Genomic DNA, 16,416 nt, shown 5'->3' on the forward strand with positions numbered 1-16,416 from the left:
AACCCCGGATCCGGACCCCACCTATGAGCCCCACCAGTGCCGCCCCTCTGTCGAGCTTCCTCGCGAGCCTAGCGTGCTGCACCCGCGCCGCCATGACCACCCGAGAGGAGCTCGAGGCGAGAGCCCCGCTCGCTCGCTCGCCGAGGCATCAGGCTCGCCCCGCCTGGGCCGGCCTCCTCCCAGCGCGCCTGGGCCGAGTGCCTTGAGGCCCAGCTCGGCCTCCCCAAGTCAGCACCACCCCATCTGCTCCACCTCTCCAGCAGCCGGCCCAGCTCCCCACCGACTTGGCCCGTGTGGCCCTCAGGTGAGCAGTCCCCCCCAGCCCTTTTATTTACGCCTTGGGCGTTTTTAGTTAGTTTACGCCCACTGTTAGGCCCATTTAGATTAGGGTTGTTTTTCTGAGAAAGTATTATTTCCAGAAAATAGGTAAATATTTAGATGTTCGTAACTTTTTATCCGTAAGTCGGAACGAGGCGTATTTTATATGGTTTTGGGGTAGTTTTGCAAGTAGAACACGATTTCACAACTTGCATAATTATTTGACGTAGTTTTACGTGCCAAACGCCTAGTTTAGCATGCTGTCCCAATAGGGGAACGTCCCGTATTTATTTTTCCTTGCGGTCCGGATTGCTCGAGTGCCTTAGATAAAATGTCCATGTTTTAGGAATCATTTTTGCATGTATTTTAGAGCGGTCATTGGTATTTTTGCGTGTAGGGTTTGCCGGTAGTTTATTTTCCCGTGTATAGGTTATTTTTCTCGCATTTATGTGTGGCTTTATTTTTGTGTTGCAACCCCACATATTTTATATGTTTTCGGGGTAGAAAATCCATGGGATTTTTCTGTGCAATTAGTTTTAGCTTTTGAGTAAGTTAGTTCGCGCGATATTTTGTCATGATGCCCTTTTGTTTAATTCGTAGGATTTAATCCGTTCTTCGTTTGACGGAGTTGTCAACTAGGGAGTTGTTCTTGGGTGTTTAGACTAGCCCCTGATATTTTTGGTTGTAATAGAAATGCATGTTTAGGTATGGTTTGATTGCCCTCAAGTTGCTAGAAATAGGGCTGATTTGGAGGTGCTGAAATATTTCTAAGTCTGGAATCTGTTATTGTTTTGTTGTTGTCTTGTCTTGCTTGTATCTTGTGATCTGTAGCTCTTTTGAGGTTGGTCCAATGGAGTTAGTTGTAGCCCTTGTGTTTCTCTAGCATGCTGTGAATTTTCATGCCATTTGGAGTCCTGTAGCTTATGGTTTTTTTGCTGTCAATATTGCTTCAGATCGAAAACTGCACTTTCATGAGGTGTTATTTTCACTAAGTCTGAAATAGCGCGTGGGATGCCGTTTTGTGACTTCTTTCCCTAGTGATCCTTGCTGCCATGTTAGTAGTTGTTAGTTGTTTGTGGTAGTGCTTCTTGTCCTCTTTCGTGACATGCCTTGGTTGATTATATTTGAGTTGAGCAGCTCGTAGTTGTGGGGCGTAGAAAGTGCTATGTGGCTGATTTTGGCAGTTTGTAGTGATTTCTTGTTTTGCTCGTATCTTTTGATGTGTAGCTCCGATTTGATCGTGTCCTACATGAAACTTGCTTAGAATCTTGTGTAGTTTCATTTTCTCTTGCTGTTTGTATGTTTTGAAGTACTCGTAGCCGTCGTTGCACACATATTGCATTCATGCCATGATATCTTGCGGTGCTTCTTACTTTTGATCCGTAGCTCCGTTGGAGATGTTCTTTATGTGTAGTTTGCTTGAAATGACACGTAGAATCACGTGAACCTATTTGTTTTGCTGTTTAACAACTAATTAAATGTGTTAGTACAGATCTGGTCAGAATTGTAAATTAGCATGTGAGGTCGTTTCGGAGATGCTATATGTCATTTCTGACCTCATTTAAAATGCCTAGATAGGTAGTTTAATTACGCTCCACCTTTTGCCATGTTTAACCACATTTAATATTTTCGTGTACCTAATCGTGATAGAACTAAATAATTAATGTGGAGTTTCGTCAATATGCAACTCGTTGCATATTGAACTTCACTTAATGTGTAGTGACTGCTTGTGTGATTTGTCATGCCGTGACTTGCATGTATTGAGCTGCTCATGCATCATTTGTGTTGTGCATCGTGTGGTGAATTCCGTGTGATGATTTTTGTTTCCGGTTTGCTTCGTCTCGATAGAGTTCCGCAGCGTGTCGGAAAGTAAGGACCCATTCGACTACATCGGTTCGTCTGCTTCACGGAGGCATTCTTCTTCCAAGCGGGATCTCAGGCAAGATGACCATTTCCCCAGATACCGTTACTATCATTGCCATGCTAGTTTTACCGTTGCTACCGTTTATGTCTCGTTGCCTACCACATGTTAAATATCAGCCTCTCAACAATGCCATCAAAACCTTCAACCTGTTCAACCTAGCAAACCACTGATTGGCTATGTTACCGCTTGCTTAACCCTGTTGATAGCGTTGCTAGTTGCAGGTGCAGATGCTTCCATGCGAAAGCATAGGTTCCTTGTTATATCACCATATTAAATGCTATTTAATTTAATGCACCTATATACTTGGTAAAAGGTGGAAGGCTCGGCCTTTCTAGCCTGGTGTTTTGTTCCACCTTTGCCCCCTTAGTTTCGGCTACCGGTGTTATGTTCCATAAATGAGCGCTCCTAACACGATCGGGGTTGTTATGGGGACCCCCTTGATAATTTGTTTTAGATTAAGACTGGTCTGGCAAGGCCCAACTTTGGTACTACATTTGCCTAATAACCTAATAATAATGCATAGGGACCCGCTGGCACCCGCAGACTATTTTAATCAACCCCCGGGCCAGTGCTCCTCATGAGTGCTGGTCCCACCTGAGCGATGTCCGGCGCCCCTCTGGTCACCCGAAGGTTTAGCGATCCCGATGTCTAGCTCATCCGTCGTGTCCTGAGAACGAGGTACGCGACTCCTATCGGGATCATCGACACGTCGGGCGGCCTTGCTGGATTAGTTTTACCTTTGACGAGATATCTTGTGCATCGGGATTCCGGTGATGTTTTGGGTAATCTCAGAGTTGAGGTTTTCCACTAGGAAATCCGACGAGATCGCGAGCTTCGTGATTGAGGATTTCTATGTGGCTTGTGGTAATTTGTGATGGACTAGTTGGAGCACCCCTGCAGGGTTAAATCTTTTCGGAAAACCGTGCTCACGGTTATGTGGCAACGTGGAAACTTTGTTTAACACTAGTTCTAGATAACTTGAAGTTAACTTAATTAAACTTGCCAACTGTGTGCGTAACCGTGACTGTCTCTTTCGTGAGTTCCTTCTCGGATTGAGGACACGGTGGGGTTATGTCTGACGTAGGTAGGTGTTCAGGATCATTCATTTGATCATTCGTAGTTCACGTCCGCTATGCGTAGATCTTCCCCCTCTTATTTCTTGTACTCATAAGTTTAGCCACCAAACATATGCTTAGCTGCTGCTGCAACCTCACCACTTAACCATACCTCACCCATTAAGCTTTGCTAGTCTTGATACCTTTAGAAATGAGATTGCTGAGTCCCCTGTGGCTCACAGATTACTACAACACCAGTTGCAGGTATAGGTAAAGGTTCCTTGACGCGAGCATGTTGATTGTTCATTTGGAGTTGCTTCTTCTTCTTCTTCATCGATCTAGGATGGGTTCCAGGCCGGCAGCCTGGGATAGCAAGGATGGACGTCGTTCTTCTTTTCTCGTTTGTTTTCGTCCGTAGTCGGACCCTTCTCTTACTCTTGATGATTATGTAATGTACTGATGTGACTCTGATGTAGCTTGTGGCGAGTGTAAGCCAATTCTATTATATACCTCTTCTTTTCAGTACATGTACTTGTAACGATATCCATTCTTGCGACACGACGAGATGCGCTTCTATCCCTGACGAGGCCTTCGTGCCAAATTGAGGATAGGGTCGCATCTTGGGCGTGACAGCCTGTTGGAGGAGTTATCCATTGTACATGAGCGAGCTCGAAAGACTATGAGGGGTATGATCAAAGCATTATGGCCAAATGAAAATCCTCCGCAAGGAATGGCCAAGATTGCCGAGCAGTTCAAAGGAGCCCGGTGTTGCTTCGAGATGTGGAAGACTTCGGCCTGCCGCGAAGGAGCTCAGGAGGCGTGGGCTATGGTGAAGGCCCGTTTTACCCAAATTAATTGAGAGCACATGGCCTGGGTTGGACCGACAGGGCAAGATGGCAGAGAGATTCCTCTTCACCTAGTTTATGACCAAGTGATGCCCGTCGCCCGCCTTTCACAAGAAGACTGCACCTTAGATGTCATAATAGATCATCTCGACCAATCGCCTAGTGTGTGATTATATGTAATTTTGTATTCGTGTATCAAGGCACTTCCTTTTGTGTTTGAAGACTCTGTCTTTAACCGGCCATCGGATTCTACCTCCCATGTTAGTAACTGGGCAGTGTTCTATAATGTGTATCATGTGGTAATCATGAGCTAATTTCCGAGAACCAAGCAATCCGGCCATGTGGTGCAAACAGACAAAGAGCGCACGGTAGGATTATGTTATATTACGATGAGACATAAGAAACATATTCCAAAGAAAATAGTTCCTTGATGGGTTCCTTTATTCGGGCTGCTACATCAAATGTAGATGTTATAGCTATGTATCCTTGCAGTCAGATAGCTGCTATTTCGGGGTGAATGATCCCCTTACGTGGCGAAGATTGCCGATTATATGAACCTCATTCGCACCCGACCAAGTTGTATCTTAAGAAACGCTTAGTTTTGGCTTCACCCCTCTGAGGTACGTATCCAAACAAACCGGTCGTAACAATCGCAGAGTTGCTCCCTTTACCATCTAGCCGAACATTCGGGGGCGTAGGGGGTAAGCACAGGAGCAAGGCAACCCATCTTTGCAAGAATCTTAAGTCCAATTGATGCATATAGTGGCATAAATCGATGTTCCGTCGAGGCATATAATACATAAACATGTAGGATAAATAAATACATTGAACGACTTCCCTATAGAAGCCCTAGGTGCTATCGGATTTAGACACTCTATTTTTCATGAATGTGTTCCAATGAATGCTTGAAGCAGTTCGGTTGATCCGAACATATTGAAAGGATCGATATGGCTGACTAGAGGGGGGTGAATAGGCAACTAACAAATTTTAAACTTCTCTTTAAACAAATTAGTTTTAGCAACAAATAGGTTGTCTAGATATGAAACTAGGTGAGCAACCTATATATGATGCTAACAACAACAATAATAAGCAAGAAGTAAATACAAGTAAAGGTAAGAAATAACCACAGGTGGAACCGATGAAGACGAGGATGTGTTTCCAAAGTTCCTTCCCTTTGAGGGGAAGTACGTCTCCTTTGGAGCGGTGCGGAGACACAATACTCCCCAAGATGCCACTAAGGCCACCGTATTATCCTCACGCCCCCACACAATGTGAAGTCTCGTGAATCCACTAAGTGGTGCCCTTTAGGGTGCCAACCGGACCTTTACAAACAAGGTTGGGGCTCTCTCCCCAACTCAATTGGTGGCTCCCAACAAAACCACGAAACTTCACCACAATGGAATGTGGCTCTGAGGTGATCTCTTCCATCTAGGGTGCTCAAACACTCAAGAGTAACAAAATCCACACAAGAACTTTGGGGGAATCAATTTTCCTTTGGTGGAAGTGTAGATCTAGATCTCCTCCTTCAATCCCTATCAAGACAACAAGTTTGGGTGGCTGGGGAGAGAGATTGGGCAAGAAATCTTGGAGTGCATCAATGATGGAGAGAGATAGGTAAGAGATAAGAGGGAGGAGGAAGAAACCTCCCCTTATATAGGCCCCCACTTCCTACCCGTTACAACCATTTTTACACGGGCGGTACAACCGGGCTACCTAAATTAGCGGTACAACCGCATAGCCATCGCCCAACAACTGGTCCAAAACAAAGAGTTGGCGAGAGATTCCACGTGCCATGGCTTCTAGGCGTGGCTAATTCCCAAGCGGTACAATCGCTTTGAACACCGCTAGTACCAACTATACAAGTATAGCGATACAACCGGGTCACCGCCACCCAACCACCGCATCGTGTCCGGTTGTGGACCGGTGCTAGGCCGCTTCAACCACCCACGGGTTGAGTGGTACAACCGGTCAGTTAGAAAGGAGGGGCATCTCTCTGAAAGATGCGATGGAACGAGACAGGTGCAAAAGTGTGTGAGAATAATTGATTCACACATAGACTTCCAATGTGGATTCCCTCTTAATAGTACGGGATCCCTACGACCAAAGAGAATAAACACGTAGGGAACACGTCTGTTAGAGCATATTTCTCTATATGTGGTTTTGGTAATTGATGACAATCCCTATGGACTAATGGTTGCATTGAGTTATATTCTAAGGATTTGTCCATAGGCACTTCTTGAAGTCCATATGTTGGTTTCAAGGAGTTTATATGATGACCAAGGTGGTATTCAAAGTCTTATCCAAAGATTGGTCATAAAGACACAAGGTTGATCAAGACTAGTACAAAGAGTAAATCAAGTCGATCAGCTCACCAAGCGTACAAGAAGTATCGAGAGGGATCAAGTGATCCCATGGTATAGCAAGCATTGTCCATCACGCTTTTGTCTACTAACCCATGGTCTTTGTGAGAGTTCTATGTGGGGTTAGGTGTGTTTCCATGGGTTTGTGTAAGACAGAAGGTTGATCAATACTAAGCAAAGAGTAAATCAAGATGATCAACACACGAAGTGTACAAGATGTACCGAGAGGGATCAAGTGATCCCTTGGTATGGTAAGAATTGTCCATAACGCTTTTGTGTACTAATCCATGGTCTTCGTGAGAGTTCTATGTGGGGTTAGGTGTGTTTCCATGGGTTTGCGCCAAGAGGAAGATCTCATTCAACCTATGAAGGATGGCATCAAGTGGTGATCGTCATCAAGATTGTGGTGTGCAAGTTCAAGTGGATCATCTCAAAGATATCATGCTTGAAGCTTGTCGTCCATTGTGGTGGCAATGGACTTGTGAAGATGTGCTGAAGAGTGGCTCACCCCTAGTGAGTATGGGGGAGCAATCAACTAGCCTTCATCAAACCAACACAATCAAGAAAAGTGGTCCATCTTGAGGAAGCCAAGATCATCGTCATCTAGCTCAAGAGGACTAGGTTTAAGGTATAGGTTTGCCCTTGATAGGTTTTTCTATTTTAGGATAGATTGTCGTACTTTCAAGGGGGGCTCTCAATTGAGTAGCTTGATCGTATCGCCCGTTGAGAGCTCAAAATAATTTGCATCGTTGCATCATATTTCTTGGTTCTTGTTTGGTGTTTCTCTTTGTGAGTTTTAGAGCTTATGATCATCTTCATGACAAGATCGAGTTCATCGAAAATGGAGTCCATATGCATCTTCTATGATGTTTTTGATATTGAAAGTTTTTACCGGTTCTTCATTCATAGAGGTCTCGCATCTCTATATCATTGGCATTTTTCATAACTGCATGTTCTTACTAAAATAACACCTTAAGATACACATCAACCAAAACCCTAATGTCACCTAGATACTCCAATGTCACGACGAGTACCCATGGGCTTGATTATACGACATGCATCACCAATTTCAGATTCATCATGTTCAATCCAACACAAAAAAAACTTCAGAGAGTGCCCCAAAGTTTCTACCGGAGAGTCAAGACGATAACATGTGCCAACCCCTATGCATAGATTCCCAAGGTCACTGAACCCGCAAGTTGAGCACCAAAACATACATCAAGTGGATCAATAGAACACCCCATTGTCACCATGGATATCCCATTGCAAGACATACATCAAGTGTTCTCAAATCCTTAAAGACTCAATCCGATAAGAAAACTTCAAAGGGAAAACTCAATTCATCACAAGAAGATAGAGAGGGGAAAACTCCATATGATTCATCTATATTAATAAAGCTCACGATAATTCAAGATCGTGCCATCTCAAGAACACGAGAGAGAGAGAGAGATCAAACACATAGCTACTGGTACATACCCTCAGCCCTGAGGGTGAACTACTCCCTCCTTGTCATGGAGACCGTCGGGATGATGAAGATGGCCTCCGGTGATGGTTTCCCCCTCCGACAGGGTGCCGGAACCGGCTCCCAATTGGTTTTTCGTGGCTGTGGAGGCTTGCGGCGGCGGAACTCCCGATCTAGGTTTCTTTTCAGAGGTCTGGGTATTTATGGGAGTACTTAGTGTTGGAATCATGTCAAGAAGGTTCCTGAGGAGCCCACAAGACAAGGGGTGTGCCCTAGGGGGCGCGTGGAACGACTAAGATGCAACACTTTCCTTATTTGGGGGCAAAGCCTCAAAGGGGGAAAGGGTCGCATCTAAGTGTATCACAAGGAGGATAACAATGCCATTACATAAATAGAGAGATGAGTATAAGATTGGGCTTACACTCGCCACATGCTAAATTACAATCCACACAAGCATTCATTGTTCATACATAAGACAGGGTCCATCTACGGACAAGATAAACGGCAAAATCATGCTATCCCGCCTTGCTAGTCCCACGATCACGACCATGCGCCTCTAGTCGTCGGGATACGTCACATACAGTCTACCACTGTCTTTGTCAAACTCCCACCTCAGCTGGGTATCCTCGGGAGCATCTGCATATGGGATACCTGTACCTGTGGGTGTTTGTAGTAAACCGTGAGCCACGAGGACTCAACAATCACATGACCTTGGTATCGAGTCTAACTAAGTTAATGGGTGAGGTAGGGTTAAGTGTATGGGTTTGCAGTACCCTAAGCATATCTGGTGGCTAACTTACGAAGAACAGAATTAAAATATGGTGGTCTACGTAAGACGGTCGAAGACTAGAATGATCACTAAGTGATCCTGAACACCTACTTACATCATTCATAACCCCACCGTGTACTCGATCAGAGACGAAGCTCTGAAGAAATAGTCACGGTTACGCACAGAGTTGGCAAGTTTTATTTGAGTTACTTTAAGTTGTCTAGAACCGAATGTTCACAAAATATCCATAATTGCCACATAACCGCGCGTACGACTTTCCGAAAGATTAAACCCTGGAGGGGTGCTCCAACTAGTCTATCACAAATTACCACAAGCCGCATAGTAATCCTCTACCACGAAACTCATGATCTCATCGGATACCTTAGTGGCAAACCTCAACTCTGAGAAGACCCAAAGTCTCACCAGAATCCCAATACGCAAGAAATATCGCTAAGGTAAGACAAGTCCAGCAAGACCTCCCGACGTGTCGACGAACCCGATAGGAGTCGCGTATCTCGTTCTCAGGACACGACGGATGAGCACTACGTACAGTGGCCGGATAGACCTCCCCCGAGTTGCCCCGGGTGGCTCCGCAATTGGCTCTGGTTTGGACCAAACTCATGAGGAGCACTGGCCCGGGTTTTTGATTAATTCCTCGGGGTAGCTATTCCCTATGCTTTTAATTAAGTTTTTAGCAAATTAACACCAAAATTAGGTCCCGCCAGACAAGTCTTAACACTAAATGATTTATCTAGGGGGTCCCCAATACAACCTCAAACATGTTAGGAGCGCTGGGTTATGGAATAAAACACCAGTAGCCAAAACTAAGGCAGCAACAATAGAACAAATCACCCGGCAAAAGGCTAGGCCTTCCGCTGTTTACCAAATATATAGGTGCCTTAATTAACTAACAATTAAAATAGGATCATATCAAATGCCCATGTTATCACATGGACGAGCTGGCACCTGCAACTAGCAACGTTAATAATTAGTGGTTGAGCAAGCCTAACTTAGCCAAACAATATTTGCTAGGAGGGGAGGTGTTTGAGGTTTCATGACAATGTTTGATGGCCTATATATCATGTCGTAGGCAGAAGAGATGTAACGAAAGAAACGTAGCACTAAGCAAAACAAAGTTAGAAACAGTGTCAAGGTCATGATCATCTTGCGTGTGATTTCCTCAGAGTGGAACTGTTCCTGATCTTCCTGCCCGAACTCACTGGACTCTTCGAACTCGTTTCCGGCCCCAGAAGCTACCCAAAAGAAACAAGCAGGAAATAAATACCAACAAAATGATGATGCCATAGACATAATGATGCAAGCATGCACACAAACCACCCTACACTGGTAAAACTAGTGCCACCTCACCACAAGGTGACTTTATGCAGAAATGCTCAAAACCGGATTCCAGTACCACCATTGAATTCCTTGGGATTTTCTACCCCAAATCCATATATCATATTACCATGTTTGCATGCAGAAAAACACCACAACCAATAAAAGTAAATTGACACAAAATCAAACTACAACAATGTCAAGAACAGGGTTGTTCTTGAGCTTGCCCAATTTGGCAAGTCCATATCTGGACATATTCTAGAAATGGAAAATATTTCTAATTATCACAAAAATAAACACAAACAATAAATAAAACAGAAAAAATAAGGAGGGGGACCCACATGGAAGTGGCTAGGGGCCCCTCACTCGATGACACGTGGGCCCCTGTGACCCACTGTCAGCCCACACACACCACACAACACACACCACACACACCACACAGAAAAATTAAAAGAGGCCAGGGGGATTCAAACCCATGATCCCGCTGGTGGAGGCGCGGCGCTGGAGCCACTAGGCTAAGAGGGGGTTGCTCCTCTACTAGGGGAGGAAATCCCCTTATCCCGTCAACTCTGTGCAACACAGGAAAAAACCCAACAAAAATGAAAAAGGGTACACTGGGGACTCGAACCCACGCTCAAGCGCCGCGCGCTGTCTTTGTTGCCGGTAGGCTAGGAGGGAAGTTCTACTCTAAAGGGGAAGCCTCGCTAGGTAAGCACTGCAAGGCGACATTTCCCTTCTAATAGAGAGATGCAGGTGACGACGCAAATCGCCGGTGCACGTGATCTACTCGAACGGCACTACACGGTGGGCTACGTGTTGCTACTGCTGCTCTGGACACGCTGCTGCTACTGCTGCTCCACGCTTGAACGGAACTGCTGCTCTACTACGCAGCTGTTGTTGCCGCTCTGCTGCGGCCGAAGCTGCTGCTACTCTACGCTCGAATGGAAACAACGTCGGCGGCGCTACACGGCGCAAGCGGGGCTACAGAGGGAAGGGGAAGGCGGAGGAGAGGCTCACCAAGAGGAACCGAAGAGGATCGGGGCAGGGAAGAGGCGGATCGAGACGCGCTGCTGCACGGGCTTTGGGCTCCTGGTACTCGCCGGAGACGAGGACGGGGCCGCCTGGCCAGCCTAGCGGCGGGAATGGAACGACGGCATCTCCCTCGAGCCGCTGGACATCTATGACGTTGCGGAGGGCGCCACCACTGACGAGGACGCCACGACGACGGACGACACGACCCTTGACGCTCTCTCTGAATCTCACCTACAGAAATTGAGGAAGAAGCAGAGGGCGAGTGTGGCGGCGGCGCGATGGGAGAATGGAGAGGGCGAGGCTAGGGAACGGAGGAGAGCTGGGGCATGGCTAAATAGCCCGCATATCGAGGCATGGCCGTCGATCAGGGAGAGTCGCGATCAAACGGCTATCCGAGGTGTTGTACAGGGTGACGTCACGAGGAGGATGAAGGCGGACGCGTGCTTGGGCTCTGGGCCGAAACATGCACCTGGGCCGTCTCTCTCTCACTGAGAAACATAGAGAGGGGTTTCTTTTAAAGTAAAACCAAAACAACCTTTGAAATAAAAGCCACGGTGGAAAAAAGGTAAAGAATAAAACTAAAAATAAAACTAAGCTTCTAAAATGTTCCTCCTATTTATAAAAATAGACGGGGCATTTTTAGAGTAAATAAAATAAATGGTTTTTATTTGAAATTCGTTGTGATTAAAATAGAAACAAAAGAAAGAACACAAAAATAAAACTAGAGGCTGCCTCCACAATTAATAATAAGATTGTTCGCAGATGATTTTTATTTGGGAAACACTGAAACTTCTATCGCAACTAATAAATTGGGGAGAGAAGGGGTTTACAATATTTGGTGAAACAAGATTTTGAGGAGAAGGATTTTGGTGGATCCACTCACACAACCAAGCACCACTACTAACACTCTCACAACCACAAACAAGATGCAACACAAGACAACAAGATGATATGTTATGATGCCATGATGCACAAGAGAAGGAAGCAATCTCATTTCTTCTCAACCACAACATGCCAAGTTGGAAGGTGTCATACATGTAAAGGTTACATACAAGGAACGGGGTGCGATGGGGCTGTCACAACTCTCCCACACTACAAGAGGATCTCGACCCAAGATCTATGACTGGAAGAACTCAGGGTACTCGGAACGGAGGTGGTCCTCGTGCTCCGAAGTAGTTTTTCGTCTGAATGATGTGATCATTGCACTTTGAGGAACTTGATTGACTTATTGCGGGTCTTGTGCTCAGTCTCTTCAAGTATTGCTATCGGATTCTCATGGTAGGATAGGTCGGGTTGGAGATCGATATCCTGAAGATTAACTGTGCGCTAGGGAGTCTTGAAGCATCTCCGGAGCTGAGAGATGTGGAACACATCATGCACATTGGAGAAGTTGTGTGGAAGCTCTAGCTGATATGCAAGATCGCCTCTCTTGCCCACAATTTTGAAAGGACCAACAAAGCAAGGAGCGAGCTTTCCTTTGATGCTGAAGCGCTGAGTGCCCTTCATGGGAGACACTTTGAGATACACAAAATCATGGAGCTGAAAAGTCATGTCACGATGCTTGCTATCGTAGTAGCTCTTCTAATGGGACTGAGCTGCTTTGAGATTACCCGGAATGACACGGCGCATTTCTTCTGCTTCAGCAATCATGTCATTCCCAAGAATGTAACACTCACCAACCTCTGACCAATTGAGTGGGGTACGACACTTCCCGCCATATAGAATCTCGAATGGAGCCTTGCCTGAGCTTGCTTGAAAGCTGTTGCTGTATGAGAACTCGACAAACGGTAGGCAATCTTCCCACTTCATGCCAAAAGAAATCACACAAGCTTTGGGCATATCTTCCAGGATCTGATTGACTCTCTCAACTTGCCCACTTGTCTGAGGATGGAAAGCTGTACTGAAACAGATCTTAGTACCCATCGCACTCTGAAAGGAATCCCGGAACTTGGAAGTAAAGATGCTTCCACGATCTGAAGAAATGAGCATAGGAACACCATGCAAAGAGACTTTCTTTGACGTATACAACTCTGCAAGCTGAGCTGCCGAGATAGACTCTTTGACCGATAGGAAATGAGCAACTTTGGTCAACTTGTCGATGACGACAAAGATGGCATCGTTTCCTTTCTTGCACTTCGGAAACCCAGTGACAAAATCCATTTTCACATGATCGAATTTCCACTCGGCAAGGGGCGGAGCCCATTGGGCCTATCCGTATGCACCAGAATATGGGTCCAAAAATTAGCTAGTTATACCTACCAAATAAAAAGGCCCAGTGCAACAGGGAGGCCTAAAAGTGGTGCACCAGGGTCGGCCATTTTCAGTGACGCATCCGCACACGCAGGCCCAACGCAGCATTAGGAAACGCATCCACGTACCACATCGCGTATAGGCCAACTCAAAAGGAAAAAAAGAACTAGTCACGTACTTAGGCCTGTACGTACTCACGTTAGGTTTCTCACGTAACCATGATCTATTGGCCATCCATCGATTCTCAGCCTGAATCCATTAGGTTTCTGTAGACGGCTAGCCTGGACGTCCGGACGCGTACGTCGCCGCTCGCTAGTCTCGCCGACTCGCCGTCGACCGTCACCAGTCTTGCCGTTGGCCGTCGCCACTCACCAGTCTCGTCGATGGCCGTCGCGTACACAGGTGCCGAGGCGCCCCACGCCGCATGCCGTCAGTCGGTCCGGAGCTCGGTAATTTTGCGACGCCGCATGCCGTCATCTAAATGTCTCATACTCTCATAATCTCATTTGTTATTTGTCAAATACAGATACTATGGACAGGTTTCTTTTCAAAAGAAAAGCACGATCACAGAATGTTCTGGAAGACATAAATTGGAAAGAGGAGATTCAATATGATCCAGGCAAGAGAAAATTGATAGAGCATTATTATCCTAATTTGAAAGATCTGGTAAGAAGAAAATATTTGTTGAATGGACCTTGTCAACCAAGAGAGATTGATTTTGAATCCACAGATTTTGAAGGTAAACAGAGAAAGTACAATCCCCAATGGTTTGATGAATTTGAGAGCTGGCTTGAATACAACGAAGAGAAGAAAAGGGCATATTGTTTTTCTTGTTTCTTATTTAGGGACCGTAATCACAAGAAAGAAGCTAGATATGAGGCATTCGTTGTGAATGGTTGGAAGAGCTGGAACATGAAATCAAGGTTAAAAGAACATGTTGGTGAGGTGGGAAGTGTCCATAATCAAGCAATGAAAAAGTTACTTGATTTTAAGAGAAAAGATCAACACATTGAGGTTGCTATTGAGGTTCAAAGTGAAGCTTTGAAGGTTGCGTATTTTGCTCGATTGAATGCCACTATTGACATAGCTAGACTATTGCTGAAACAAGGATTGCCTTTCCGAGGACATGATGAGTCAAAGGACTCGCACAACAGAGGAAACTTCTTGGAAGTTCGTGACTTCTTAGCTGAGCATGATCCAGTTGTACGCAAGGCTGCGGGAAAAGATGCTGCAAAGAATTCTCTTATGTGTGCTCCTGAAGTCCAGAAAGATATCGCTGAAGGTTTTGCACATGTGATAGTGCAATCCATTCTCAAAGAAGTTCGCAATAATGTGTTTTGTTTTCTTGTTGACGAGTCTAGAGATATCTCTAGCAAAGAACAAATGGCTGTGGCCTTGAGGTATGTTGATAGTTTTGGAGATTCTAAAGAAAATTTTGTTGGTCTTGTCCATGTGAAAGAAACAACTTCTTCATACCTCAAGAGTTCAATTGATTCTCTTTTTGCAAAATATAAATTGAGTTACAATCAAGTTAGAGGACAAGGGTATGATGGTGCTAGCAATATGAGAGGTGAGTTTAATGGCCTCAAATCATTGATCATGAGAGAAAGTAGCACAACTTATTATGTTCATTGCTTTGCTCACCAACTTCAATTAGTTGTTGTGGCTATGGTAAGAAAGCGTAAAGGAGTTAGTAATTTCTTCAGCATGATTTCTACCTTGCTTAATGTTGTGGGTGGATCTTCCAAGCGAAGGGACATGATTATAGATATTAATCTTGAAGAAATGAGAAAGGCTTTAGGGTGTGGACAACTTACAACAGGAACATGATTAAATCAAGAGCAATGCCTTCAAAGACCCGGAACACTCGTTGGGGTTCCCATGCTAAAACACTCAAGAGTTTGATTCACATGTTTAGGTCGGTTGTTAAAGTTCTAGAATTTGTTGAAGAAGAAGAAAGTGATAGAACAAATAGAGACCAAGCTCTTGGTCTTCTAGTGTATTTCCAATCTTTTGACTTTGTATTATATTTGCATCTCATGTTGACAATCCTCACAACTACAAACACATTATCATTGACATTGCAACACAAGGATCAAGACATAGTAAATGCCATGAAATGTGTGAAGTCAACTAGAGTTGTTCTGAATGACCTTAGAGAAAATGGATGGGAATCTATGCTAGCTGAAGTTCATGTGTTTTGTGAGAAACATGATATTGTAGAGTTGGACATGGAAGACGCATATGTTAATCCTAAAAGGAGAAGGAAGGTAACTGGAATTACAAACAGACATCACTATCAAGTTGATTGTTTTAATGATGTGTTTGATTGGCTAGTTCAAGAACTTGAGAATAGGTTCAGTGAGACATCCACTAATTTACTTGTTTGGTCGGCGGCTTTGAGTCCAAGAGACTCATTTCATGATTTCAGTTTGGAGAATCTCATGAGCTTGGCTAAACTACACCCTCAAGATTTCGATTCTGGGGAACTAAGGGATCTTGGTAAGGATCTACACCTCTATATTGTTGACGTACGCACAGATGATAGTTTTTCCAACATAGGAACAATCACCGAGCTTTCAAAAAAATGATGCAGACGAGGAGGCACATTATGTATCCTTTGTTTTATCGCTTGTGGAAACTAGTAATGGTCTTGCCTATTGCCACCGCTACAGTTGAGAGATGCTTTTCAGCTATGGAACTGGTCAAAACTTGCTTGTGTAATTGCCTCAATGATGATAGTTTGAGTGATGATGTTATTTGTTATGTGGAGAAAGAAGAAATGGAAAAGGTCACCAATGCTCAAGTGGTTGATTATTTCATGGCTCGGAGGAACATAACATACTAAAGGTAACTTTCAATTTTTAGCCATTGAAGTACTTTCATTTGGGCATTTTATTATATTCTACTAGTAAGTTCAATTCTATTTGTGTCTTGTAGGTTACTGAACTTGTTGTTCGACGATGTATTTCGGAATTTGGAACTGCAACTCGATCTTTTTCAAGTAATTTTGATCCTTGTTTTATTATTATAATAAGCATTCTGGTCAGCCTCTTTTGTGACACA

Source organism: Hordeum vulgare, chromosome 4H (assembly GCF_904849725.1).
Source record: "Hordeum vulgare subsp. vulgare chromosome 4H, MorexV3_pseudomolecules_assembly, whole genome shotgun sequence".
In the NCBI taxonomy this organism is placed as follows: Eukaryota; Viridiplantae; Streptophyta; class Magnoliopsida; order Poales; family Poaceae; genus Hordeum; species Hordeum vulgare.